Genomic DNA, 15,954 nt, shown 5'->3' on the forward strand with positions numbered 1-15,954 from the left:
TGAGTTTATTGGGGTAAGTTTCAGGCCACACAAACCAGCATTCCTCGCCCACGAGACTCTTGGAGGATTTCAAAAAGCCAGATGGCAGAAGCACATTTATTCAAAACAAAACAAAACAAACCTGTCCAGGGCAAAGAAATCGTCCATTTCTTTGTATCATGCTGGAATTTTACCAACCGATTGTGATAACAATGGCAATCTCATGCTGAACAGAACCTCTTACCGGCAGCAATATCTTTGTTCATTTGACAAGTACGAGCCCACATTCTTAATTAAATGTGGCTGATAGCATCTTTTAAAACCTGGGGATTGATGTGATTTGATGACCGGGAGCGGACGGTCAAGAAAGAAATCTTGAGACGTTTTTTTTGGTGCAAGAAAGGTGGTTTAATTAAAGCATGGGGATAGGACCCTTGGGCAGAAAGAGCTGCAGTGGGATTTTGAGGAGCAAGTGATTATATACTTTTAAGTTGGGGGCCAGTAGAAACCAAGGAAGTTTCCAGAAGGATTTTCCTATGTTACAGAAGACTTACAGGATCCTGGGGGCCTAGCTACTGTCAAGCTAAGGTTGTTTTTTGCCTCTACGAGAGCATTAACATTAAAACAGTCGGGAGTTCCTGGAGGAAAGCATCCTCTGCCTGCCTCAAGTAGTTGTCAGTGGGCTGCAGGTTATAAGGAAATTTAATTGTGTCTGCATTTCTTTTGCCTTTGTCCTTCACATCAGGGAATCACAGCAGGGGGAAACAAATCGGAAAGGTACTTGGTACGGAGGACTCAGGAACCTCTGGCTTTTAATACATTAAGGAGAGCTTCTGTTAATCCACTGTGCTCAGGGAAGTCCTGGGATGATGGAAGAATCTACTGCAGAGAACTCTGCTGATGCTCCCAGAGGAGTAGGAATAAGGATGCGGGAGGTCTCTACCAAGAAGCTCGGTTAGGGTGATGCTAGCTACACTTGCTAGTCATCTTGGCCTAGCAGAGGCACCTGTTATTTTGGATCCCATTTCGTAGGCCACCTGTCCCACCTCGGGACAGAGTGTGTATGAGTGTACGTGTGTGCTTGCTGGAAAATGGAACCCCTGGGTGGGCCGCCACTTTCAACAACTCTGAATGGCAGCAGGATCTGGATGTTGGTGGGGCAGCCAGCCATCCCTGACATGAGAAGCAGGGAGAGGAGTCATTACAGGATTAAGTGGCAGCACAGTTGGCACAAAGCAAGAAAGGGGAGCCCTCGGGGCGCCTGGGTGGCTCAGTTGGTTGAACGTCCGACTCCGGCTCAGGTCATGAACTCATGGTTGTGAGTTTGAGCCCTGCATCGGGCTCTCTGCCCTCAGCACGGAGCCTGCTTCTCTGCTGTCAGCATGGAGCTTGCTTTGGATCCCCTTTCTCCCACTCTCTCTGCCCCTCCCCAACTCGTTCTCTCTCTCTCTCTCTCTCTCTCTCTCTCTCTCTCTCTCTCTCTCACAAAAAAAAAAAAAAAGTGGTGTGGGGGCACCCATTGTGGTGAAAGTTTCTGGAAGCCGGGACACATGGACTGCTTCTTGGAGGTATTGTGGCTGGCTGAAGTACCCTCTGGGGGTTCAAGGTCTCTAGGGACAGGAAGTTCAGGTTCTAAGGTACAGATGAGGGTGAGGTTTGCACACAGGGGTTAAGGAGTGGAGATCAGGGCAGAGTAAAGAGGTGTCACCAGAGGGCCCAGGATGGTGACCAGCACCAGTAGTTGACCTGGTAAAGCAGCCAGGCTCTTAGGAGCTCTTTAAAGGGTCCTGAGAGACATCTGTTGGACAGCAGAGCAGTTTGGGCAGTTAGAATAATCTAGTTTGACCACTGACAATGGCATCTTGAGCAAATGGCTTAAACTCTCTCAGAACTTCCTTCTTGTTTCTAAAAGAGGATCACATTTGGTTATATCTCTAAATTGCTAGCACCCAGTAAAGAGTAAGTGGTTCATGGGCCGTTTGCACCTGGGTTGTTGCAATGGACTCTTGAAAAGTCTTCTTCTTCTTCTTCTTCTTCTTCTTCTTCTTCTTCTTCTTCTTCTTCTTCTTCTTCTTTTAACCTCCTTCAGGCTGCTGCCTACCACATTTGCTTCTCAGTTCAGCAGCCCAAATGATCCCTTGCAAACATAGGTCGGCCAGGTCTTACTCAGAATGTAAGCTGGAATCCTACACCTGTCTAAGGCCCTAGGTGATCTGGCTCCTACGCTCCCGACCTCATCTTCTGCTCCCCTTCTCGCTCTGCTCTGTTTCTGGCCTCCGTGTTGTTCTTGAAACAGGTCAGGCCTGCCCCTGCCCAGGGATTTTTGCTGTTCCGTCCACCTGAAATCCCCTTCCTTCAGAAATCTGCATGACCCACTCCTTTCACCTCCCTCCAGTCTGTCTGCACCAGCACCGTGTTCTCAGTGAGGCTTTCTCACCATCCAGTTGAACACTGGACCATCCAGTTGAACACTGAACTCCATCCTTCTCCCATACACCCTGGGGTCCCTATCCGTCTCCCCTGTGTTAACTTTCTGCACAGTGGTTATCCACTTCCAAAACATGACATACGTATTTGTTTTGTTTTACTCTTCACTTATCCCCTCACTGGAAGGCACATTCTGGGGAGTGTGGGGTTTCTGGCTGGTGTCTGCATTGCCGTGTCTCTGGCTGGATCACAGTATAGACTGTAAACACTTATGTATGATGTTCTCACTAACTCTGGAACTTCTGCAAAGTGGGGGAGCTCAGGCCTCTCCCCTTGTCCCTCACCCTGCACTCTCCCAGGCAACCAGGACTTAGGCCCTCCTACATATAAACAACTTGGGAGAACCATTCAACTTGAAACCACTGAATCCCAACAGGCCTTGAAATCCAACACTCCGTTTACAGGAAGGAAACACAGAACAAAGAGGAGTAAGTTAAACAATACCGCAAGGAGGTCCTCCGCAGGATTCCGTTCTAGGCACATTCCTGGGACAAATGACTTAGTTTCTTCCACAAATATACGTCCTGAAAAGGAAAAATCCGGGAGTGGGGAGCGATTTCACATTAAAAGGAGTTGAGAGTGGTAGATCATCCAAACAAAATGTGCCCACCTCGTTTGGATCCTCATTTAAGGAATTTAGTGTCAAAGACACTTTTGAGAGAACTGGGAAACATTTGAAAGTGGATTGGATATTAAGTGATAATGGTATCGGGGTTTTATATATATATCCTCACATATCCTCTCACAGACCCAGTGCGTGTGTGTGCGTGGATGTGTGTGTGTGTGTGTGTGTGTGTGTGTGTGTGTGTGTGTGTGTTGTGAGTGTGAGTTATATTATAGAGAATTAAGCTCCATGGAAAATTATTCGAGGGCCTATGGTCCCACTTCTCCCAAGGATGGCACATAGCTGATACCATTCTGGATGCCAGGGAGGTAAGTTAACTCATTACATAAACGGATGTCATACGTAGGACATCGGGGCTTAATTTTCTTATGGAACCCCAATGGAGAAGATAGGGGAGCTGGCATTCGCTTTTAATTTCTCCAGAGAAAAAAAAGGGGGAAAGAGATAACACGAAGTTGGCAAAATGTTGGTAATCCTTGGAGCTGGGTTCTGAAAACAGGTTCATTGTGTTACTCCCTATACCTTTTTGTAGGTGTAGAGACTTCTGTGATATAAACTTACTTTTTTTTTAACTATTAAGGGGAGATGAAACAGTTCCATTTCCTGAGGAGGAGGTAGGCCCATTTTCTTTTCTCTCTGCTTCTCTGTTGGGTGTGGGTTGAAGTGTGGAGGAAAAAGGGGTGGACCTGTCGCTTGGGAGGCGTGCAGTATTTATTTAACCCTCCTTATAGGCCCTTTTGCTCCTTCCTTGGCTCAGCTCGGATGGAGTGGAGTGCACGGTGGTTCTCAGTGTGGTAAGATGGGGCAAGATGCCTGCTGGGGCTGGGGCTTTGATTGCTTGTCCTGGGCAGTGGGCATCATAGGGAGAGGGAGCTGAAGGGGTGTGATGTGCCCCCTTTCAGCCTGGCACCTGTCAAATAGAAAGGCAAACATTTCTACAAATATACATCCACCGTTGAAAGGCACAAGGTTGAAGACAGTAGCAAAAGCTGGTGATTTCCCTTTGCCGTGGCTCCATGAATCCTGAGTTCAGAGCTCTCCTTACCCGTTCAGGGTGACTGGCTCTGGTCAGAAACCACAGGGCAACCTGTCTGTGGTGGGGACTCGATACCCACCCACAAAGCTCTGTTCTCATGCTTTTGGAAAAACCTCAGGGAAATGTACTCAGGTGTTCCTTCTCCGTTAGTGCCTGCCTGGCTGGGAAAAGATCTTATCTCCATGAAGAGACACTTTTTGCAGCCTGGGTCTGGAACATTTGGGGCAAGCAGGAGTGAAAGCCCCTTTATCTCCGGGGTTTTGATCCGGGCAGGATTTCCCCCTCCCCACCACGAGCTCCTCCGCAGCTGCTCTGGCCCTCAGGTAAACACTTGCAAAAGCACAGCTACTCAGACCCCCCTGTGAATCTTTCTGGAGGCTTCCTTTCACTCGCTTCGCAGATTTACTAACTGCAAGTTGGTTTCCTGTGGCTTAACATGTTTCTAGCTTGAGCAGATTTGTGACTTGTCAGAAATATTTTGACACAACTATTAACTTTTTGACCTCTGCTGGCTCCCATGAATAGAGCTTGGTGGCCAGGGGCTGGGAATGAGTCAGCAGCCTGGACCACCTCTCTGGGGACTGTGGAAGCTGCTGAGAGCGGTACCTGCCTCAGGGACTGTTCTTCAGGAATTAAATGAGCTTGCTGGATTACAGGAGCTTGGCCCTTGTGTAGAGTACTCAGCACGTGGTGAAAAAGCTCAACAATTATTAGCTGGAACAAAGCGATGAAGTCTATCATTAAGTTGTCGCTATAACCCTGCAGGGGTGAATTTTTAAAGTATTATTATCCATCCTCTACAGATGAAGACACAGGCTTATTAGAAGCTGATGGACTGGTCTAACCTCATATAACTGACAGGTAGAAAGGTCAGGATTTGAATCTGGGCTTTTGAGATGACAGAGCGTGAACCCTTTCTCCCAAGCCAGGGCTTCTCGCACCATCTGTGAAGAATCCTTTTCTTTCCCGCCAACCTCTCCCACATCAATAGCTTGTAAAATGCAGTGAAGAGGAATTATTGGAATACTCTTAAAGTTATTGTTAGAATCAATAGGCATAAAATTACTTCTTCAAATTAGTATAAAAGTTGATTACGTTAGATTCCTATCCTAGAATCCATCCCGGATCTTGCGAAAGCGTTCTCAGACTAGCCTTAACTGCGGATCTCACTTTGAGTCATGGTGCCCTCAGCTGCCCTTTTCTCAGAGCATGATGTGTGGGTGGGACCACTTGTGTCAGAATCACACGGGGGCTTGCTAAATGCCCATCTCTGAGCCCCATCCCAGACCACTTGGATCAGAATGACTGAGGGAGAACTCAGGAATCTGCATTTCAATAAGTAATTTGATAGTTCTTTTTTTTTTTTAATGTTTATTCATTTTTGAGTGACAGAGAAACAGAGAGACAGAGATAGAGCGTGAGCAGGGAAGGGGCAGAGAAAGAGGGAGACACAGAATCCGAAGCAGGCTCCAGGCTCTGCTCTGTCAGCACAGAGCCCAATGCCGGGCTCGAACTCACGGGGTGTGAGATCATGACCTGAGCTGAAGTCGGACGCTTAACCGACTGAGCCACCCAGGCGCCCCAGTTATTGATAATTGTGATATGCTCGAAGTCTGACTATCAGTGCTCTGGGCAGTGCTGCCTCCCCTCACTGGTAATAGGTGATAGGGAAATGGTCGAGTGAGTATAATATTTTATTCTACACCCCCATCCTGACCCTGCTGTTTTGTTGGTGTTTTTTCAATTCTTAAGGACTTCCTTTTCACAGAAACTCACTGACATAACCTGTTTTCTGATCTCATTCTGGTGCATGTCAGCAAGCATGGCTTGAGTGCAAAATGGGTAGAGGAGGGATAGACCCGACCACAAGGTGCTCACAACAAGCAGACAACGAGTGTTGCCAACGCCAAGTGCAGAACCCAGGGGCACTTCCGTGTGCAGAGATGGGGGAGATGAGGAGGAACTAGCAATGGAGATTTACGGAGGAATGACCAGCAAGGTGGAGAAAAACCAGGAGAGCGTGTAGGTTTTGGAAGCCAGAAGCAGGAAATGACCAACTTTGCAAAATACTCCTGAGGAGCCAAACAGTGCAAACTGAGCACTGACCATTTACTTAGCAGCATGGAGGTCACGGAGGTCTTTGGTGACGTAGACGAGAGCCGTTTCCTGGAGATGGCGGAGGCCTGCTGGGGTGGGTTCAAGTGAGGATGGGAAGAGGAAAATTAGAAACCGTGACTGTACAACGTTCTTTCAAGGAGTTTTACTGCGAAGGAAAGAGGGCAGCAGCTGGAAGGTGAAATGAGGTCAAGAAGTTACGCAGGAGGGACAGGGAAATGGCGATTATAATGTAGAACGTACGCCACGGCGAAATGTGTGACCGTTGGAAAGTCATGTGTCTTTTTCAGCGAATTCCTGCAGCAAAACAGAAAAAATTGTCTCCCGTGCTTTTTTTTGTTCGAGCTTAAACTCTGCCCACTCCCACCCCACGATATTGTCCAAGAAGAGTCTGCAAGTCTCTCTTATTTCTGACCTAGCCTAGTTTTAACACACTTGAAAAAATGACATGACATGTTTTTCATATTTGCTTCATCTGTTTTGTGGCTGAAGTGTTGTAGATTTCATCTCTACTTCACATGCATAGGACTGACTGTTTAAAAAAAAACACATATATAATCATACCTAACAGAATTAACAATGATTTCTTTTTTTAAAAAAAAATTTTTAATTTATTTTTGAGAGAGACAGTGTAAGAGTATGAGGGGGGAAGGGACAGAGAGAGAGGGAGACAGAAGATCTGAGGTGGACTCTGCACGGACAGCAGGGAGCCCGATGCAGGGCGCAGACTCATGAACCGAACCATGAGATCACGACCTGAGCTGAAGTCAGACGCTTAACTGGCTCAGCCACCCAGGCACCCCAACAATGATTTCTTAATATCATTTAATACCAGATCTATATTCAGATATCCCCATTTGATAATGGGACCCCATTTGTCCCTGGTGGTATTTTGTTCAAATCAAAATTCAAGCAAAGTCTGCATATTGCCAATGACATTTTTGCCTTTTAAGGCATTTGTTTTTCATGCCCATTGACCTGTTGATGAAACTAGTTCAGTTCTGTAGAATGCCCTGCTTTCTGGCTTCTGTCTGTGGTGTCATTTAACTTGTTCTTTCGCCCGTGTTTTCTCAAAACTGGAATGACATGTAAAGGCTTGATTATATAACAGGTGAAACATTTTGGATGAGAGTTTTTCGTAGGTGGTGCTGTGTGTTTCATGTTGCCTCACATCAACCAAGAGGGGTTTGTATGTTTGTTTAAGATAGGAGAAACAATAGCATGTCTATGTGCTGATAAGCATCGTCTTTGAGAGAGGGATACATATGACACAGAAGAAAAAGGGGAGATTTTATAGAAGAATATCCTTAAGCAGAGAAGAGTATGTAAGTTCTAGTGGCACATTGGGGTGCCTGGGTGGCTCAGTTGGTTAAGTGTCTGACTTTGGCTCAGGTCATGATCTCGTGGTTCGTGGGTTCGAGCCCTGCATCGGGCTCTATGCTGATGGCTCAGAGCCCGGAGCCTGCTTTGGATTCTGTGTCACCCTCTCTCTCTGCTCTCGCCACTCCCCCACCCCTCCCGCCCACCCCTTGCGCTCTGTCTCTCAAAAATGAATCAACGTTAAAAAATATTTAAAAAAATAAATATGAGTTCTAGTGGAGCAAATGTTGGGTACAGCAAGTGTTGGGTGCAGCCAGTTCATCCATAGTAACGAGACATCATTTGGACATAAATGCAGGTAAGGTGAATAGCTGTGGTACAGAGGTGCACATGTGGTGATTCGATTCTGGTAGCTTCCTTTCTCTCTATGAGTAAGTAGCACGTTCACCAAGGAAAGGGGAAGATGAGGGGACTTTTCATGGGGATGAAGTCACATAGTCCTCTAGGTGAGTGGCAGGTGAATTGACTAGAAAAGTAGCATGTGATTACTAGGAAGCATAAAGGAGCTACCGGCAGTTTATGATCATGAACTTGAGGCAAACTCCACTAAGTATCGTTTTTTGGTTTTCTTTACATATGCAGCTGTATGCTCGCAGGTGTGGAGGGGCACAGAGAGTTGGCTTTAACCAGGATTGGGGTTTATCCAATATTGTGTGATGGGGGAGCTCAATTTAATGGGTGACTGTGGAGTTTAATCTGGGAAGGAAGGAAGTGAGGCTGTGAAGGAAGTGCGAGACCATGAGAAGGTCGTAGGAGGAACCACAGAAGACAGTTGGGAGGTCAGAACTAGTTGGACAAAGCTATGAAGATAGGAATGGTGTGTGGGGGTGGTGGTCCTGAAAATCAAGACTGTGGAGTCTTTTATGAAAATGGTAAGATCGGAGATATGACCTTGGGGGTGAGTGGCTAAAGGCACGATCACTGGAGTAGAAGAGATTCACTGAGAGACCAGGGACTAGAACCATTCTATAGGTGGATGTTGATATCACCGCGAGTCAGGACAGAAACAGCGTGGGGAGAATTACAGTGAGCCAGCTGCAAAAATATTCAAGGGGTGAAGAAGAGTGTCCCGGTGGAGGCGAAATGACTTCACCGATGCTGGTAGCAGGTGGTGAGGTCTGCATGGGGTTGTGTGAGGATGAAATGAGCTGGTGCACGTGAAGTTCTCAGCACTGAGCACAGGCGCCACATGTCATCGTGGTTCTCATTCTGAATCTATGTGGTTCCAAAAAGCAGAGCTTAACCCCCTAGTTTATTTTTATGGGGGAGCTGATTTCTCTTCATTTTAAGACCTTCTAAGGGGCAGAGCTGTTCACAAAGCTATATGCGCCCCCCAGGAGGTGGTAAATTCCCTCTCGCTCTGTGTATCCAACAGACAAAATAAGCTTCTGCAGTGACAGTGCTGCAAAGGGGATTCTAGCAACTGAAGGTGACGGACGGGTGCGAGGATGAGTGTGGATCTGATCGTTGAAGGGCCTGGGGAATGGGGAAGGGTGGTGTCAGAGCTAGCTTCGCTCTTTCATTCAGACACAACTGAGCACATCCCACTTATGGTTCCGAACCTGGCTAGATGTGGGGTGGCCCGAAATGCACCTTAAAGGAATTCTCCGTCTGGGTGGGACAGACCTGCAAACAGCTAAATGTCACGTAGTCTGATGAGAGCCAGAACAGGCACAGTGGAGTTGTATGGATCTCTGGGGGGGGGAGTCAAGAAAGTCTTCAGAGTCCAGGGACACATAAACTGGTGCAGGGGATGGTGGGGGACTGAGTGGGTGTGGCCCCGTGTGAACAGGGGAGGAAAAGACATTTCATCAGAAGGAAATTTACTTGCAGGGCAACAAAGGGTGCAAGAGCACAGGGCATTTGGAATGCCACAATTGAGTTACTCTGAGAAAATTACTCCTCTTCCCCATTTCAGCTTACCCATGTGTAATCTGGGACAGTCATGGGGTGCACCGGAGGGGATGGTGAGGAGTAAATGAAGTGACGCCTATGGTCTTTGTCACAAGCCTATCGTAATCGCTATGGGCGTATCACCTTACTTGATTATTTAAACAATCCTATGAGATAGGGTCTTTTATTATTACTCCCATTTTACAGACAAAGAAGCTGAGTCTTAGAGGGTTGAGTAGCTTGCCAGAGGTCATGTAACTGGTGAGAGAGTTTGGACTCTTGCCCCCAATCTGTGTAATCCCAGAGCTCTTAACCTCAACCCCTGTGTGCTGAGCACACGGCTAGTACCAAATAAATGGTAGCTGATGGCCAAAGTTTCTCACCCAGAGAACTGAGGATTCTAATTCCTGCAGCTGGTTGAGGTTCACCACCACTGCAGCCTTACGAGCAGCAGTGACTACTTCTGGAAGACTCTCCTCACCTCTGGTAGATGGACATCAACAATTGGGCCACTTTTGTTTCAGCTACTTGGTTTTTGGAAATCGGGCAGGGAGTGGTTGTTACATCCTAGGAGGGCGAGTTGTTCTGAACAGGTGCAATCGATAGGGACAGGAAGATTTGCATTAACTATTTGTGCCCTGAATTCAAACAAGTCACATGGTCTAGCAGCTTGGGGGGGGGAGGGGGGGTTGGCAGCGAATCAGCACTCGTAGGGAAGGGGCGTCACCTAGAGGGCAGGGGGCTACCCTCAGTGTTCCTCATGAGGGTGCCAAGAAAGAAGAGAAAGAACCGTTTCCATCAGTGTGGCCTGAGGGAAGCACAGACCTCTGAAGGCCTGGTAATCTTTCACTCATTCAACAAATAATCATCGAGTGCTTCCCAGGTGCCAGACACTCATCCAGGCACTGAAGATGGTAGTGAAGAAGTCTGAGAAGGCTCCTACTTAAGGAGTTTACATTGTTAGCAGAGGAGGCAGCTGGTAATCAGATAATCATACGAACGCATGCGTAATTACAAAGTCTTATGCCACAAAGGAAACATACATGACATGAAAAGAGGAAGAGGTCTCAGAGCTATTTTAGGACTTGACCAGGAGTGCCTGGGCGCCAGTTCTTTGATCTGATAAGGAGCCCCCTGAGTTTTTGACAAGGAACACCACAAGGCACCTCTCGCTTTTGCCCTGTGTGACATACCCAGGGCCCGCCCACAGCTGTCCTCCTGCCGGTATGAACCCCAGGCCTGCAAGGCGGGCGGGTGTCTCCTCCTAGGTCAAGGGAGGGAGGGAGGGAGTTGTGGCCACTTTGGCTTCCTCTGAGTTCTGTTAACGCTGCATCTTCCAGGACAGGCTTCAAGGCCAGCCCAATAGTGTGCGTGGGGTTGATACACAAGGTTGAAATGTATTTTCAGTGTTGTCCCTAACAGTTTTGCCAGTAACATAAGAAGCGTAATAAAGGAAGTCAGACTGAAAGATGAGAACTTCTCTCTGCTCACCAGTTGCTCATCAGGTCTCAGTCAGGTACATTTTTTCCTAGGTATTTGGACGTGAGTAACTTTTAGTCACAACGATGGATGCACAGATAACATTCTCTGTTTCACTTTTTTTTTGTTACAGTGTTTGAAGAATTTTCCCCCTGTTGCTACATAAATTCATACACAATTATCTATACATTTTGTATATTATTACGTATTACCTTGTATATTTTAAGTTAATTAATATTGTGTTATATATGTATATTTCCTTTCTTTTTTTTTTTTTTTAAAGTTTATATATTTATTTTGAGAGAGAGAGAGAGTGAGCGAGGAAGGGGCAGAGGGGAGAGGGAGAGAGAATCCCAAGCAGGCTCTGCACGGTCAGCACAGAACCTGACGTGGGGCTGCAGGGCTCAAAAACTCATGAGCCGTGAGATCATGACCTGAGCTGAAGTCAAGAGTCAGACGCTCGAATATCGAATTCTGTTTGTAGCTTTTTAAATTTTTATTTATTTTTGTAATAGTGTTCCAACTCTAAGAGTAAATGCATATACATTTTAGAAATTTTGGAATATACAAAAAATTGTAAAAGCTGAAAACATTATTCTACCATCCAGTGTTGTTTTGTTTTTTTCTAGTCCTTTCACATGTACATTAAAATTTTTATTTTTTGGATTTGACTAGAATATTATATATAGTTTTACAACCTATTTTTTCTAGTTAGCATTATACTAATAGAAATTTCACATATCGCTAAGTGTTCTTTGATAAGAAATAACTTAAAATATATTTTTTAATGTTTTTATTTATTTTGAGACAGAGAGAGACAGGGCATGAGCAGGGGAGGGGCAGAGAGAGAGGGAGACACAGAATCTGAAGCAGGCTCCAGGGTCCGAATTGTTACCACAGAACCTGATGTGGGGTTCGAACTCATAGACTGTAAGATCATGACCGGAGCTGAAGTCTGACACTTAACCGACTGAGCCACCCAGGTGCCCCGATAAGAAATAACTTTGAAAAATCTGTCTAGAGTGTATTTAGGGATGAGCTGAATCTTCTCTCCCCAAATTGCTACTTACCCCTACACCAGTGACTAAACAATCCTTTTCTTTCCCAGGTTGCTCTGTGGTGCCTGCTTTATCCTTCTAGCATGTTCTTATCTAATATAGGTCTGTTTCCAGGACTTCTCTGCTATTCCCAACCCTGAGCTCAGCACCTGTAATGGGCTCTTGTCTCTTTGTGTTTCTTTTTTTGAGCCCTCCGGGCTTCCTGGATTGAGTCAAAAGACTCTCAGAGGTGCTTGACCACCTTGTTAATCTTTAACCCTGCCCCTCCTGGAAACCAGCTCTTAACCTCCTCTTTTTTTTTTTTTTTTTTTTTTTTTTTTTTTTTTTTTTTTTTTGCTTCTTTTTCTTTTTTGGCCTTTGCAGATGTGTTTTGATCATCCTGAGAAAAATGAGCCTTGGCCTCCAGACCCCATAAAGCCAACCTTCCTCCTATGGAGAATAGTGCTGGTTCCTGAGGACCTGCCGGGCCTGCAGCCCCAGGGGGATTAGCCGGGAGCAGGTAAGGAGACCTGGAAGCTTGGCCTATGGAGCAGCAAAGGGGTACATTCCTAATTAAGAAATGGGGTGGTAGAATATGGGGCCGGGAGTCACAGGGTCTCGATGTCTCACTGCGGCTTCGCTGTTTTCCTCATGTATTATGTGTTCCGATTCGGTGAGTGGTGGGAATAGGTGGTTTGCCTATTTTTATAAATGGGAAGTGTGAGACTTGAAGTTATTCTGTGATTCAGCCCACCTTTTTTGAGCACCTACTTTGTGCCAAGTCCTTCCTTTGGTACCGGGCATGTGGTGATGAGCAAACCAGAGCAGGAACCTTACTTTGACCGGGGTTTTCTTACTATTGGTTTAGTGTTGGCTTGTTCTTTTTATTTATTATTGAAAAATAATTTTTAATGTTTTATTTATTTATGTGTGTGTGTGTGTGTAAAGAGGGAGGGAGAGAGAGAGAGAGAGAGAGAGAGAAAGAAAACGAGTAGAGGAGAGGCAGAGAGAGGTAGACACAGAATCCGAAACAGGCTCCAGGTTCTGAGCTGTCAGCACAGAGCCCGATGCGGGGCTCGAACCCACGAACCGGGAGATCACGACCAGAGCCGAAGTCGGCTGCTTAACTAACTGAGCCACCCAGAGGCCCCTGGCTTGTTCTTTGTAGGTGATAATGTGGGTTGTTCCTGTTCTTCTAGAAGCCTGGTGGGGGTAGCAAAGATTTATTGACTTAGTCCCATCAGTTCAGTAAGCCTTTATTGAGTACCCAGTCAGTTTCAGGTCCTGTGTGGGACACTGGGGTTTCAGGAATGAGCCAGGAGGGGTTCCCCTCTAGCAGGGGGTCAGCAGGAAAAGTGAGCATTGCTTAGCACCTGATATAAACCCAATGGGGTTCCATGGGAGGGCAGAAGCAGAAAGGTAACTCTGTCTGGTTGACAGGCAAGTGGACAAGCAAGAGACTATGGCAGTGCAAAGGCCCAGGGGCTAAGACGTCTGGAAAATCCAAAGCTTGGTGTGTTTCCCCAGAGAAACAGGGGAGAAAATTTTACTACTCCTTTCCTTCAGTTTGGGCTGCTTAGATGGAACTGCTTTGGTCCCGGTCTCTTCAGAACAGCAGGAGAGAGGAAAAAGGGTCTTGAAATACTCTGTGTTCATGACCAGAAACTCCAGCCAGTTTTTGGACTTGGAGCTTGAACAGAGGGTGGTGTTAGGAGACCTGGGGAGCCCTGAGGTAAGCTTTCCGATGAGTGCACTGGGGCCATGACCCTAAAAGCTGAGGCTGTCTTAAAGTGGCAGGACTGTTGTGCCGGGCTTTTTGGAGGAGGTCTTCTTTTTTGAGACCCTCAACCTTGGGACAGTAGGTGATGGCCAGAAGGTGACCACCAGCTCCTTCCAAGCCTCAGCTCCTAGATAGTGAATCAGGTCCTACCTCCCTACCTCCTGTTTCATTTCACTCATACATAGAAGAGTTAAGTCCCAACTTACTGCACTGCTTTCTAGTCACACATGCAACTTTGGAAATTCTTCCTTCCCTCCCCTCCCCTCCCCTTCCCCTCCCTTCTTCCTTCCTTCTTCCTTCCTTCCTTCCTTCCTTCCTTCCTTCCTTCCTTCCTTCCTTCCTTCCTTCCTTCCTTCCTTCCTCTTTCCCTTCCCATTCCCTCCCTCCCTCCCTGCTTCCTTCCTTCCTTCCTTCCTCCTTCCCTTCCCCTTCCCTTTCTCCTTTCTCCCTGCTTCCTTCCTTCCTTCCTTCCTCCTTCCCTTCCCTTCCCTTCCCCTTCCCTTTCTCCTTTCCCCTTCCCTTTCCCTTTCCCTTCTTCCTTCCTTCCTTCCTTCCTTCCTTCCTTCCTTCCTTCCTTCCTTCCTTCTTCCTTCCTTCCTCCTTCCCTTCCCTTCCCTTCCCTTCCCTTCCCTTCCCTTCCCTTCCCTTCCCTTCCCTTCCCTTCCCTTCCCTTCCCTTCCCTTCCCTTCCCTTCTCTTCTCTCCCCTCCCCTTCCCCTTCCCTTTCCCTCCCTCCCCTTTCCCTCCCTCCCTCCCTCCCTCCCTCCTTCCTTCCTTCCTTCCTTCCTTCCTTCCTTCCTTCCTTCCTTCCTCCTTCCCTTCCCCTTCCCTTTCCCTTTCCCTTTCGCTTTCCTTCCCTTTCCCTCCCTCCCTCCCTCCCTCCCTCCCTCCCTTCCTCCCTTCCTATAACATCAGTTCTTTCAATTATAAATGGAGCTAATATGATTTCCTGTGCTTACCTGACAGGGTTATTGTGGATCTTATAAGCCTAATTTTTGTGAAGGGGCTGCCTGAGGGTAAAACAGTGCACACTGGTCAGGGCTGGGACATTGCAGATGGCAAAGGTGGTTTTTTCCTATGATTTTCTGTGGGTTAAGTTGTCCCTCTAGGGACCCTGATTTCTGAGTTCTGATTTCTGAGACCCTGATTTCTGAGTTTGGTCAACACTGACATTTCATTGTTTTTCAACACAGATGTCTGTCTTTTAGTGCAAAGACCATAAACTTTTAGAGTCAGATAGACCTAGGTTGGAATCCTGGTTCAGGCACTGACTACTGGTTGACTTTGGAGAAGCCCCGTAACTTTGCTAAGCATCAGTGTTTTCATTTTCTCAAATGGGGCTGTGAATATCTATCTCATGGTGTTATAGTAAAGATAAAATTAGACATTGCAGGGGTGCCTGGGTGGCTCCATCAGTTAAGTGTCTGACTTTGGCTCAGGTAATGATCTTAAGGTTCTTGAGTTTGAGCCCCGCATTGGGCTCACTGCTGTCAGTGCAGGACCCACGTCGGATCCTCTGTCCCCCTCTCTCTCTGCCCCTTCCCCGCTTTCTCTGTCTCTCTCTGTCTCTCTCTGTCTCTCTCTCTCTCTCTCTTTCTCTCTCTCTCAAAAATAAATAAACATTAAAAGAAATAAATTAGACATTGCAGCTAAACTGCCTACCATACCATACTGGAGGCACTTTTTAGATGCTCCTTTCCCTTTTTCTGGAGTTCTTTAGCTATTGTAGTCACGCGATTAGCTGGGCTGAGTGTCTGAGGAAATTGAATTCCTTAATTTTCTGACATGTAACAAGTCCCCTCCCCGATTTCATGATCATAGGTTTGCATTTTTCTCCCTTTGTACATTTCGTCACTTCCAAAACTTCTGCAGCCCAAGGCGAGAGCCCATTCTCCCCAGAGCCACTGGTTCCTATGGTACTTCCCATGGGTTCCAGGAACGGTCTGGAAGCCACTTACATTGAAGAGTCTCAGATGAGGACCTGAAAGTCAGATGTTCCACTTTGCCATTTCTCCCTGTCACACATGGCGTCCACATGGCCCTGAGCCAAGGGGCTGCTCTCTGGTCTGTTCAGAACACTTCCTATGCCTTTACAATGACTTGGTTCAAACACCATTTTTTTCTGGTCCTCCTAGTAGTCTGTG

General features: G+C 46.8%; 1 protein-coding gene across 6 annotated transcripts in view; it reads left to right on the forward strand.

Annotated features, from left to right (window-relative positions):
• ST6GAL1 (ST6 beta-galactoside alpha-2,6-sialyltransferase 1) overlaps window positions 1–15,954 on the forward strand; it is a 120,595-nt gene that overhangs the window by 73,679 nt on the left and 30,962 nt on the right. For 5 of the 6 annotated variants that reach the window (XM_058730795.1, XM_058730799.1, XM_058730797.1 and 2 more), the window contains one exon: window positions 12,416–12,551. The gene's annotated coding sequence lies outside the window, so the exon portion shown is untranslated. Of the gene's footprint in view, window positions 1–3,809; window positions 3,886–12,415; window positions 12,552–15,954 lie in introns of those variants that run through there. The other variant, XM_058730800.1, reaches the window with a different exon arrangement.

Source organism: Neofelis nebulosa, chromosome 5 (assembly GCF_028018385.1).
Source record: "Neofelis nebulosa isolate mNeoNeb1 chromosome 5, mNeoNeb1.pri, whole genome shotgun sequence".
NCBI lineage: Eukaryota > Metazoa > Chordata > Mammalia > Carnivora > Felidae > Neofelis > Neofelis nebulosa.